Source organism: Halyomorpha halys, unplaced genomic scaffold (genome assembly GCF_000696795.3).
Source record: "Halyomorpha halys isolate HHAL.00 unplaced genomic scaffold, Hhal_1.1 Scaffold194.1, whole genome shotgun sequence".
In the NCBI taxonomy this organism is placed as follows: domain Eukaryota; kingdom Metazoa; phylum Arthropoda; class Insecta; order Hemiptera; family Pentatomidae; genus Halyomorpha; species Halyomorpha halys.
In genome coordinates this window covers 1,223,706-1,237,042 of record NW_027108392.1, presented here as the reverse complement: position 1 = coordinate 1,237,042, position 13,337 = coordinate 1,223,706, and the positions used below count along the sequence as shown (strand labels likewise).

At 31.8% G+C, this 13,337-nt stretch overlaps 1 protein-coding gene across 8 annotated transcripts in view; it reads left to right on the top strand.

Moving 5' to 3' along the window:
- Window positions 1-13,337, top strand: part of LOC106679334 (myelin transcription factor 1) — a 263,237-nt gene that overhangs the window by 84,995 nt on the left and 164,905 nt on the right. For all 8 annotated transcript variants that reach the window (XM_024358819.2, XM_067046714.1, XM_067046716.1 and 5 more), the window contains exon 2: window positions 9,904-9,955. The gene's annotated coding sequence lies outside the window, so the exon portion shown is untranslated. The remainder of the gene's footprint in view (window positions 1-9,903; window positions 9,956-13,337) is intronic.

Below are 13,337 nucleotides of genomic sequence, written 5' to 3'. Positions count from 1 at the left end.
GCGGTTATGAATGCTACAAAAAATTATTAGCTTAATTAATTAAAATATTTTTAACATTGTTGTGTTTTTAACATGTTTCAATGTTTGATCGAATGATGTTCACAGATGTCTTTGTGAAAATGTCTTTTTATTTTTCACTATCACAGGCAGCTACAATACATAGGTTTGCGTATTAACTATAAAAAAAACTACCTATTTTTTTCCACTAATCGAATCAAACCGTACTATAACAACACTAAGATCGGATTCTATTAGAGCAGAGTAATATATTGGTTGGAGATAGAAGAGCCGACTCTATTACACTAAGGAAGTCGGTTATGCTCCCCTGCTATCAAGCGTGACGTAAGGGCTACAATGGGAAACGGCAATGCTTTTATGAGGCTTTTTACCCTGAGAGATTTGTGAGGACCCTCATCGCCGATATTTCTTCCCCTCTCCACCATACCCCCACCCTCATAAGAGGGCGGACAAAAAGGACATCCGTCCAAGGATGTTTTGCAGGACACGTCCACTGCCCCACAAGGACACTAACTCACGGAGAATTTTCTCAATAAAATCTTTATTCCGGTCCAGGCCCGGATGGCGACAGTTGTCCTGATATAGAGGCTCCGCTTGTCGCTATACCTCAAGCGCCCCGCTTCTCAGTTCTATCATTATTAGTATATGTAGTCCTGTGATATCAAATGGAGCATATGGGTAATACAATTTTTTAAATATGGTAAACAATCAATGATGGCGAGTCGAACGAACCTGATGACTTAGTATGGAACCAAACACTCAGGAATAACCTACAAATCGGTTATTAAATAAACTTAAGTAGAGAGAGAGAGAGAGAGAGAAATACTTTATTTATCTATGCTGCCTAAATACATCAGGCAGCTATCTCACACAGCATACTTATCAATCCGTAATCGGACATATATAAATTACACATACATGGTATAATCAGAAAAAAAGTGATACAATAATAAGATATAATAAACAATTTTTTTCCCCTACAGTTTCCTTTTACAATCAATTTCGGTCTGTACAACAAATACAAATGTTTCAATTCATTCCTATTTTTCTTTCTCATTTCTGCTCCTCCAATTTCACCCTTTCACAATTTTTTAATTCACCCGATCAACAAATTCGCTCTCCGGAATTCACCCTCCTAGATCCTCTTCAGTGACCCGCTAAACAAATTCAATATTAGACGGCAATGTGAGATCAGACCATCATTCATAGTCACAGCAGTAGATCAGTTTACCATAAACAAACAAATAGATACATTTTACGAGAATAAGACTAACACATAGATTAAAAGGAAAATATAATAAAAATGTGGTTACAGGAAACACTTGAATGGATAAATAAGTTTTTATTATAGATAGGCCATATCTGTATCGTATGGCATGTCGAGGTCTTATGCGTTTATTTGTGACGTAATAAGGAGCATCAAGGATTTTAGGGGGCTTTTGGATTGGAAGGATTTGATGGTTTGGTGGAGCCCCAAAGTTCCAAATTGGTTGGATCATCATTTTGATTATAACAGGTTTTTGCAGTAAATGTGAAGTTTACAGCGTTTGTCATATCAGTGTTGTAGTAATCTGAATCTACGAGCAGTAAGTCTCTTGTTAAGATGGAATCTTGGAGAGCGAATCTGTCCAACAGGCTTTAGTGGGATATTAAAAAAAGGTACACGGCAGGAGAGTAGAGATATACGATGGAGAGGAAAGGTGATCTGATGGGATTTGTTAGGATTTCTTCAATGAAGTCGTTGTTCATCATGTATCATTATTAAACTGTTTGATTAATATGTGGACAGAGTCATGACTAAACTTTCCATTTGTTTCATTATTATATGGTTTTTATTCACTATTTTAAAACGTTTTTTGGAGTCGTCTATTTTATAATATTAATATAATAATATTTATCTTATAAGGGTTTAATATTTATATATTCCTCTATTATTCAATGTCTTAAATGGTAAGATTGTTATAATAGGCAACATATTAAAAGGCAAAAATGATAATATGGTGTCTTAAACAATCTGGATTATGAGCTTTAAGCTAGCAAATTGTCCTCTCTATTATATTCTACCAATTTAAGAACTATGAATCCTTTTTACCCACATTTTTCTTGTTTTTGTCCTAGCTAATATTTGAAATAGGATTTTTGTTGTATAATTATTTGATTTTGGACTTTTCAATTATCTGTAAGATTTTCCGATTTTTATCGAAAGTGTTTTATGGTTTTCATCCCCTTATACCATTTATAAGATTTATAGATCTGTTACCTCACTGATAGAAAACCACTTGGCACTTTCCCATTTCCAATATCCCTCCTTGATATTTTAATCCTGTGAGATACGTGTCCGGCAGATCGGTGGCCATGACAACTTCTTCCCTTGGGACGGAGACAATAAGATCTCAATTATCCTCCTCCTGGCCACTGACAGCCGCCACTTAAACTTAGATTGTCCTGGGGACCTGCCCTCTTCAAATTTTCACGTGGTGCTGGGAGTGGTCGTTGTCTCTGGAGAATTCCATCTCCAGGCTCCGCAGGCCATGATTTAGTGAACTTTCATTGCGTGGAGTAAAAAACAACAACACATCATAGCGATCCCTATGGAACAATAAATTGTTTCCTTGGAAGTAGAAATAAAACTATTAACTATCTCACTTGTATCTATCTACATTGAACATACCAATAATGTAGTTGTAAATTTATGTTAGTCATTTACACGCAAAAGGGTAAGGATGGAAATGTTTTTTTCTGATTCTATTACAAATTTTTATATCATAAGAAACATGATGTTAAACATAAGAAACAGTATGTACATGTAGTAAATATATACGTATATATTTATACAGAATAGTATTATATATATGTGTGTGTGTGTGTGGAGATGGGAGCATAAGAATTGGCTTCATTATGCAACTCACGAGTTACATTAATTATCGATTAGCTTTATCTATTTTTTTTTTAACAAGATTTAAATTATAAATGATTGTCTTTAAAATGGCCTGCCCTATCGAAGTCTCCAGAAGGTATGGATTTGGTAAAAGATTGGGTTCTTGGAAAATTTTTCTTGTTAATTCGTATTAATAAATTTTGAAGTTTTTTTTTCTGATCAAGCTCTACACAGGATGATAAATTTGATCACAGATAATTGTTTTATATACCTAGTCTGAGTTTGTTTTGAAAGCCCAGCTTTTATTCCCAGTTAAATTACGTAAAATTTTGAAAATGCTCTATTAGGCTTTTGGAGACACTAATAGATCTTTAAAAAAAAAAAAGATTTCTTCAAATTACAATAAATATCTTTAAATGTTTTTTCATACTTCGATATATACCTAAACTACCAGGCTTAAGAAAGAAAAAAGAGTGCAGTATCTTTTCCAAACCATTGTTCATGTTCAATCATTGTGCCTGAGAAGGTCTATGATTCATTCTCTTGTATTCTATTGTCTCTATTGTTATTTACAGTGCTGGTGAGTGTAATGAATTTTGAGTCAGAGCGGTAGATGCTATGGATTTGTAAAGTGAAAGTCATTAAGTTGTGTTATTGTGAAAGAAGCCTGTTGTGATAATTATTTTGAACAAAAATTATTTGAATGAGTTTTAATGTTTTACAATTTTAACTTAAGATGTATGTACCTTTATTGATATACTGGACACTCCTCATGAAAAGTTTAAAAATATTCTGACAACCTAAACAACATTTTTCGCGGTCAAGTGATTTATTCTTATAAGGAAAAATGCTTTAAAAAAAAACCAGCTGTTCTTAATAAAGGTACTTAAGAGGACCAGAGATCACTAAACCATAATTCTCAGCATTTCCCCTTCGAAAAGCGCTTATGAAGACCTTGCCCAGAACAAAGACGCCTGCGAACAGTACAAGAAGGAGCCCTGGCTAAGTGGTTAGGGGAGCAACAGCTGCTCCGGTGTGTCCTTTTTATCTTCCATAAAGGCTCTTCCCCACGGTAAATATAAAAAGAACGGGAGGGGGCAGCAGTAATTTGTTGACTCGTCTTTAATTATGCAAACAGCCGCGGGGAAGTGCTGTTTAGGAACCGCTCTATCGTATCTGTGGGTCTCTTCTTTTCGCTCTATCTGCCCCTTTGTCTTTTGCTTTCTTTTAGAATAAAAAGCTATATCTCTTATTGGTTTGTCTTCATTGTCTTGAATGATTTATTATGTCCTTCACTTATTTCTTTCGTACTAATTTACTTGTTTATACAGTTTACATAATAAGTAATTATTGGGACTCTATTGAATCAAGCATGTAGAAATTCAATAATATTTTTGAAAAGTATACCATAAAAATAATATTTTTGAAAAAACCTTTTTTTTTTTTTAGATTTGATTGATAGATTTATTTATTGATAGATATTACAATCTGCCACACAGTTGTGGGCAATAGGTAATAGTGATGAATGATCTCATACATACTAAAATATAAAAAAAAAATAAAATAGAATAGACAAGATGAACGTAATCAAACTATCTGTATGACATAATGATAAAATAATATATACAATATTTACACAATCGACCTGAGGATCCCTGAGCCCACTCTATCCCCCACGTGTGAGGGATAGAGCAGAGCTCAAGAGATCCCAGCGCATCCCTCTCGCCGCTGGAGGCTGAGAAAGTGAGCTAAAGCCTCAAAACACTCAACTTGAAAAAAAACTAAACTAAAGGTTCATTTAGAATTAGTTGTAAATTCTCCGGATCGATATAAAGACTTCCTATTGCGTAGTCTTTGCCGTTTATTATTCAACCTATAACAAAATGTGATATTTTCTTGGGTGGAGTTAGATCGCGCTAGCAATGCGCCCACCCCTCACCCAATCTGGAGGAATAGAATTTTTGTTAGAATCCACTCCCTTAGCTTTTGAGCTACTGTAGGAAACTGTGGCATAATCCTCACTTATATATTAGATTTTAATACATTAGGAGTTGTGTTGAACTTACATTTAGTGATTTTTGTACACACAAAGTTTTAACAAACCTATTTGGTAACCTTTCAGCAAACTAATCAAATCTGCACTGTATTGTACGACAGATCTTTGTTTTATTATAATACTGATTTAGAAAAAACTCATAAAAATTGATTTTAAATGTGTAAGGAATGTACAGCAACTTTGCCGAAATTCAAAAAATGTATAGTTGAGCATTAAAAGTAATTAAAATATGAAGTGAATATTTAAACAGATACATTCAGTGTTAAAAAAAAGTATCTAGTGATGTATATGATTACGTCAGTAGTGCTGAGACTTGACCACAACGTTCGAAACTGGCAGTCAACAGAGAAATAACAAAACGGCCCCATAAAGAAATAATGGTAGTATAATACTCTATTTACAACAATTTTGTTGTATACACAAACATTAAAGAAAAATCTGTTACAACAAAGTTCTTACTTGTGTTAATAAATTCAGTATTTTACCGGAAACATTTATTATTCTAACAAAAATTATATGTATAATATTTTATTTAAAAATATTTTTCTAGTTAGCATCCCTGCTTTTTGATTAGTTAACTTAATTATTCCTGAACTAACGCTTTAACAAACTCAGTTTAATTTGGCCGTGTATTATCCATCCGCGCTACCATATTCGTAGTTCGCTAAAACTGCTGCAAAACATGACTCCCACTTAGCTACACCAACAAACAAACTAGAGATTTATTTGCCTATTAGAGAGTTGTAGGATGATTATTGGCTGGCTGGAGTGTTTGCCCAGCAAATAGACCGCCGGGAACAAACCCTGCGAACAAATCCTCCACTATCCCTCCGAAAACATCGGCTTGCCTAGGACCTAAATCAACATGGCTTGTAAAATCGGATTCAGTTGGGAGCGCTCGTTAACTGCTGATGTAGCCCCGTCCAATAACAGGGCCACTCGCCCGGACAAGTGAAGGTAAACGAAGCCTACAAGAACAGGTTTCAAACCTCTGTCAACAACCTGATAGTGTTTCGTTGTTTAACTTTTCTGTCGATCTGGTTCTATCGGTGTTATGATTGCCGGCAACAGTTAGTTTGGATTTCTATTAGCAAACTTTGTTGCTTATTGTCGGAAACCTTGTTCATATATGCCTGTGACGGTATTTCAAGCTGAATGCAGGTTTGTGTATTTTTATGGTCATTACAAAGTTTGATTATCTTCCAATAAAACATTGATGCTGAAGTAATCTATATTTTATTGTCATTCAGAAAATTCAAATTAAATTTGTGAAATTATACTTCTATTTATCATTCACTATTTCACCAATCCTAATGGTTGAGCGGTTATTTGTGAGAACATTTTAATTGTCCTTACGGTTGAATTGTAAATTTCAATAAAATATAGAGCTAATTTATACATACATTCATAATGTTACTTTTTTTTATTTTTATAAGGCAATCAAAAACAACGGTGATGTTTCCCTATACATACAGATGTTCAATTTCTGTAACATTTTTAATAACATTACTTTCTATATTAGATGATAACTGCTGATATAATATTTATAATAAACAAAATATAAAGTGATTGATGATGAAATATGGTATTAATTATTATAATAAAAAGTAAGCGGATCAGATTTGTTAAATATACGAATATGTTTGTTTTCTTTAAGTTGTAAGAACTTAAACAAGGACGTGACTGTATGTTCGAACGAATTGATTTAAACAATTATATAACAGGAATGTAAGGACTTTAAATACTGATATTGATATCTATTTAATGACTAGTTGTTATTTCCTAAATGAAGGAATTAATATATTTTTAAACCAAATGAAAAATTAGAAAAAAAATACTTAAACAGTAAATAAAAAAAAATTAATAAATCATTCTAATGATCCAACTTTGCTAAATAATATAAAAATTTAGTCTAAATTTTATTTAAATTATTTATTGAATAAACAATTTTAAAAAATACCTAAATAATTATAGCAGTCCATCTATTTTTATTTTTATTTTACTTATGAAATTAGTTGGTACTTTAAGTAGTATAAAATTTTAAGAGGTTTTAATCTGACAACGTAAATATTCATAGTGGTTATCCAGCCTTACTAGTTTTAGTAACATAGCCTTTACAGAAAATAAGAACTGAAAAACAAATATATACAAAAAAAAAAAATAAAAATAAGAAATAACAGATGACTGATTAGCAACCTCTGTCAAATATGGTTCAGACCTTTATGGTGGAGCTAGACATCCTGCCTTTTTTTTTTTTATACACTGTTTTGGCTTTATAATAGACCCCTCTATTTCACAGACCAATTCTAAAAGCAGTTACATCCTTTTAAATAAAAAGGGCCGTTAAAGGTCTACTCTTCATTTAAAGGAACAATAATTGTAAGAGAAGAAGGAGGGCTAAGGATGGCGAGCTAACTCAACTCTAAAGGGTTGCTTCTTCGGAGGAATCAGGGGTCGGTTAAGAAAAGGAGTTTTGAATCGGGGAGCCGAGAAATTGGGAGGGTCTTGTAATTAACATGGGCCCATTAGCGTAATTAAACTGCATAACGGTCTCAGGGTCCAAGCTCCTCTCTGTCTGTTGGTCGTCGGGTCCAAGATTTACTGCTGTCTTCGCCTGACAAATAGCTACCGCCTATATTAGATGTATTTTTTGTTCTGGCCTGTGGGTCTTTGCTAGTCTTGAAATACAATCGCAGAAATACTAATTTAGGAACAATAGTTTGCAATCATATAATGAACTAGAATTGGCATTATTAACATGGTCTTGTGAAATGGACTTTTTTTCCTCCTATCCACTATTCTATTTGAAAATTTATCATCTGAAGTGAAAATGAAGTTCGATTGAATGTCAATAGACCAATGTTCTTCTACTTTGAAATTATGTAAGTAATAAATAAATACAACAGAAATAAATATTTTTATTTTTAATTTAAAAAGTGAGTTGTAATCCTACAAGTTAAGTTCTAAAGGATTTTTTTTTTAACTTTATTCTTTTTATTTGCAATGAATTTATACTCTGTTTTATTCATCATGTCATCCGAATAACGTTTCAGACTCTTGCCCATCATCAAGTTCTAAAATAATAATATTTACAATCAACAAATTTTACTCTTTTACCTACAAATAATTTAATATTTAACTATATAATATTCACTTCACTAATTTATAACCATTTACAAATTTATAATGTTTTGAGTTAAAGCCGAATTTCTTATATATTATAGTTAGTTTTTCCGTAGCTTACTAATAATTTGTTTATATGTTATTACCTTTATTGAAACAATTTTTTTATATATTCCAAACTGAATATAAGTCCAATTTTTTAAATCCTTATTTTTTCTTTTTTATTAGTGCTATTTACCGAAAATTCTATTCTATATTGACAAAAATAAAAATTGACCTTCGATCAATTGATAGCTTCCTTGAAAATGTGTCTTTCGAAGTGAAAATGAAGTCCGATTATGATGAAAAATATATCCACGTTTAACCATTAAAATTTTGTAAATATTCGAATATGTGTCTAAAAAAAAATCTTTCACATTGATATTAAATAAACCAGGACTTATTTCATGATTTCTTCGATAATTATTAGCTTTAACATCCTTAATCTTGTTATAATTACTAAGGGCACAGGCCGTGGGTGGGGGTTTTTGTATTTGTTTCTTATAGCAGCCCGACGACCTGATGCCGACCTGTCGGACGTGCTTTGGCTGAGGATAAGGCACCCCCAAGGGGCTAAGCCAGGTACAGCTTATTGATTAAGACGTAACTCCCTTCATATAAAGGTCATTATGAGTGACGGCGGGGGAAAGCAATTATATTAGTGGGCGGCTTTGTATTCTGCGGCTGGGCTTAGGATCACGGCGTCTCGGTTAGTTCTCACTCCATAATTACACTCGAGTCCTTCCGTAAGGTTATTCTAGTTAGTAACTATGAGGTATCTAGAGATAAACTTATATTTGAATCTATTAGAGGGGCATAAGAAACCTGTTGTGTGAAAGAAGCTAAACCAAACTAAACAGTTGTAGTGCTTATCCATTTAATGTAAAGACCCTGAGTCCAAAAAGATTAGATCCAAAACATATTCTCTATACTAAGCTTTTTAACACTAAACGAGGCACTAGAAGGAAAACAGCAATTTCTTATTGAAAGCAAAACTTTTGCTATGAAAATCCTTTAAATTAACTAAAATTAACTACTTAAATGGCTTAAATCAATTTTATTTAATTTTTTTTAAACATATTCCTTCTCTTTATAAGGATTTACTGATATTATTTATTCTAAGGAAATTGTAAATATTGTGTTATTAATAGTGTACAGCGATTTGTAAAAAAAAAATTAAATATTTAAATTATATTAGTAATTTAATTTATTTATTGAATTTTCAACTTAATTTATTATTCTGTCACTTTTTTTTGTTATACTATATTCTCTGTAATATTTCTTTCCAAAACTATAAACAATTAATACTTTTATATACTTATATATCAATATTACCAACTAACTTTCTATTTGTCTTATTTTTACAATGTACTTCTTTTAGTAAAATAAATATGTATAGTGAATTAGTTAAAAATATGTTCACATTATACATTTTTGGCAAGGACATTATGCATTTATTTCTCGTTGCCCAGAAATATACTAGAAATAAATACTAGCTCCCCCTTAAAAATTTATATGTTTATAGTTATTGGAGTTCTATCAATGTGTAGATTCCCCACATGTTTGTATCATGTCACTATGTCTCCTCCAGCAAATTTACTTGTTGTATATAATTTTATACAGTTGTAAATACAAATAAATAAATTATTAAAAAAAAAATCTTGAGACAATATTTATATGGTTCTTCATTCCGGATTTTTACTGGATCATTTAAAATTAGCCTTATAATTATCTAATCTAATTTGACTACAATATAATGTATTTATTTGATTTATGTTTTATATTTCAGGAAAACAGCAAACAAAAGTCATTATTGGGCAACGAAGCAGCCCTCAGTGCTCGTAAGTAAATATTTCTATTCTCGTAAATGATTCTTTTTTGTTCAATTTTTCTTTTTTCATTACTTGATCAGAGTGTCTCAATAGTTCAGTATATTAGAAAATTTAAGTATCTACTAGAATGTAATTTTAGAAGTTCGAAAATAAAAAAGTTTCAAATTAAAAAATCAAGTAAATTTTCTGTGTTTTTTTTTTCTTCCCGGTCGCTTTTGTGTAATTTATCAGAGACATTTTTCCATTAAAAAAAATCCTTTAACACTATACATTTGTATTTATTTCATTTTTTATTATAAACAAAAATGAAGAAATTTCTATAAGAAATTTTTAATTCCTAAAATTTCAAATTCTTTTGATTTCTAACCAAGTGAAGGAAGGTTTTGATAGTCATGTAGTACTATACACAATACTAAGATAATTATAAAAAATTATATCGATGTAATAATAATATAAATAACTGTAAGTAGATAAATATTATTCGAAAATTATTGAAAGAAACTGTGTGATATTAATTGATAAGGTATTTGTTATAAAGGTAAATAACTTGGCAAATAGCCTGCAATAGGAGGACAAACATTTAATAACTTGAACAAATCAATTTTAAGACATGTTAGTATAAATATAATGTTATGTGCACAGTGAATTGTAATTAAACCATATGAATATTATAGAGGTCTCCTAGATAATGGCCTGAGGACCAAAACGTTGGAGAAAAATAAACAAAATTAAGAGATAATGGTCAAAAGATATTTATGTTTTTATTTAAGTAATATTACCTCAAGGGCCGCTGTGCCTACTTCAAGTGGACATAGGCTCGTTAATTGCTCGAGCATCCGTTAAATGAAATTATAAATTACCCCGTCGACTAAGAGAGCTACTAATAGAAGCCACTTAGCCAGGGCCCAGGGACAGCAATAATAGTCCTAAATCAACACAGGTCCAGAATCAGAAGAGCCCTCACTGTCCTTATTATAGCCCGGACCGCAGGCCGCCTCTCACATATTCTCTTCTATATAATTACAAGTCTGGGAAGGGATGGTGGTGAAGTGGGAGGAGGGGGTTTAAGACGGCCAAATATTTGCGGGGGTTGCGCTCCCCTGACCGCGAAGGCCCCAAACCATGGCAAGGCCCCGGGGCTTAAACATTCTGTTTAATTATTGTGTACCGTGCTCTAGCCTTTGACCGGATTTAATAATTTCTAATTGCTCTCCTCTCACTAGCCCCGGGGAAGCTCTTGGAATCAAAGCGAAATATTCTAGAGCAAACTGTTACCCATGCCATATCTACTGAAATATTTGTAGGGCCCTGTCTTCCGTCCGGCTGCCATATAGGCTATACAATCTCCCTCCTTGCTTCGAATATGGTTAATTACTTACAGTATTATTCAAATGATATTGTAAATGTAGGATTCCTTCGTTTCATTCTTCTTCTATTTAACTATGCATATAGATTTTTAATTAATTTTTTTTTTTATGATCAGTTGTAGATAGTTGACAGTAGATTAATAAGTGGAAAAGATGAAGGAAAAAAAATCAAGTAAGTGGAGAAGATGGTCGGAGGGGGTGCGGTCAGCAAACAAACGAAAATATATTTATTATGAGATTCTGGGACTAAACTGGGTTCAGTCCATTCAGTTTAGCCAAAATTTCTACCGAAGCTCCCTGATTAAGGTCTGAAATTCAGTTCGGAACGTCGGTACGAATAAATAATGTTTTTTTTATTTGTGTTTTTTTTTTGCTGAACGAAACCCCGCTCCTGATGTACAATAAAAGCACAACTTCTAGATGAACCCTCGGAAAAAATCATTCAGGACTAGAAAATTGGGAAGGTCAGACCTAGACGCCGGCGGGGAGTGACGAATTGACTGTTCACATATATTCTTTTCAAATGAAAAACTTATTAATCGGAAAAATGCAAAAATAAATTAATAAACACATTGGTTTAAGACTTGATATTATATAACAATAATATTTTTTTTTCGATTCAATAAATTATAATGTGACCTGAAAAACACTATGGAAATCAAATGTCACTTTCTGTGAGAGTGGCCAAGTTATTATGAAGTACTTCTTCTCGAAAAATCATTACATTATTAATTTTCTTTGAATTAATCCCTTACAATTTAATCATCTATACGATAAATATGATTCAGTATTAAAAAAAAAAAAATGTGTGAAATACTAAAATGCTTTTAGATTTCAAGAGCTCCAAGAAGTTCCATCACGAACTCATCCTCCCCAGCCGCAACAAATGCCACCGCGATCAGAAAGCTAAAGATAAATTATTCCTTTAATGCCGACCGAGGAGCCGACGGGAAGAAACGTAAATGCAAGAGAAAGTTTCGGCGAGTTGAGTCGAGTTCTTAAACTAATTTCCTCGACTGGAAAAGGGAGGGGTAAAGATTGACGCGAGGAAATGAAAGAAACAGTCTGCCATGAGGGCCGGCCACTCCAGATGAGTGTCACACTTTGTTTCCCAACAACCTTTATCATCATTAGTCTTGTTAGTTCTTATTCTTCCTATTCGGTCCCATCATTATCTCCACACGTAGAGCAGGGAAAAAAAAAAAGAATGAAAAAGAAAAAGAAAAAAGAGATAGGAAAGCATTCCCCTCCCTCTGTAGCATTACATTAATCATTCTTAAAAAATGAAATTTTAAAATATAATATATTTCAATATATAATTGATTAATCTTAGGATATATATTCAATATATAATCTTAGGAGTAGAAGATGATATCTAAAACAAAGAAAAAACACCCTAATACAATATCACTTTGGAAGATACCAATAGAAAGGCATGTACATTTCAAGTTAAAATTGACTAAAATAAGAAATACATCTTCAAATTTTAAACTTACAATAATTGCACCGTAGGTAATAGGCAACAACAAAATTGAAATTAAAAACATTAGTAATCTAATTAATCAATCAAACTAATTTTCAAAATTAATAATTTTAAAAAAGTTCAAATTATAGCTTAGAGATTTTTTCGCCTTAGTCAGTAAATCTAGTTTTTCTCCCTGATGAATCAAATAAATCTTTCACTTGTTTATAATTAATATTAATTTTTAAATTCATATCAGTGATTATAATTGTTGGCGTCATTTGGAGTTTTACTTTCATTCTATAAGTAGGTATATAAATTTTAAATAATCCTTAATAAAGGTTATAATTTTTAATTCATTAATGGATTATATAATAGTATTCTTATATTTTTTAATGCTACTGTCTTCTGAAATATAATTAAGTTGCTTAATTATATTTCAGAAGACAGTAGGTTGAATTAGTTATTTTACTAACAAAATCACTATTAATTTTATATTAAAATATTTAAAATTACATTACTAAATATTTGATATATTAGTTGTTTGGCAGTATAATAATCT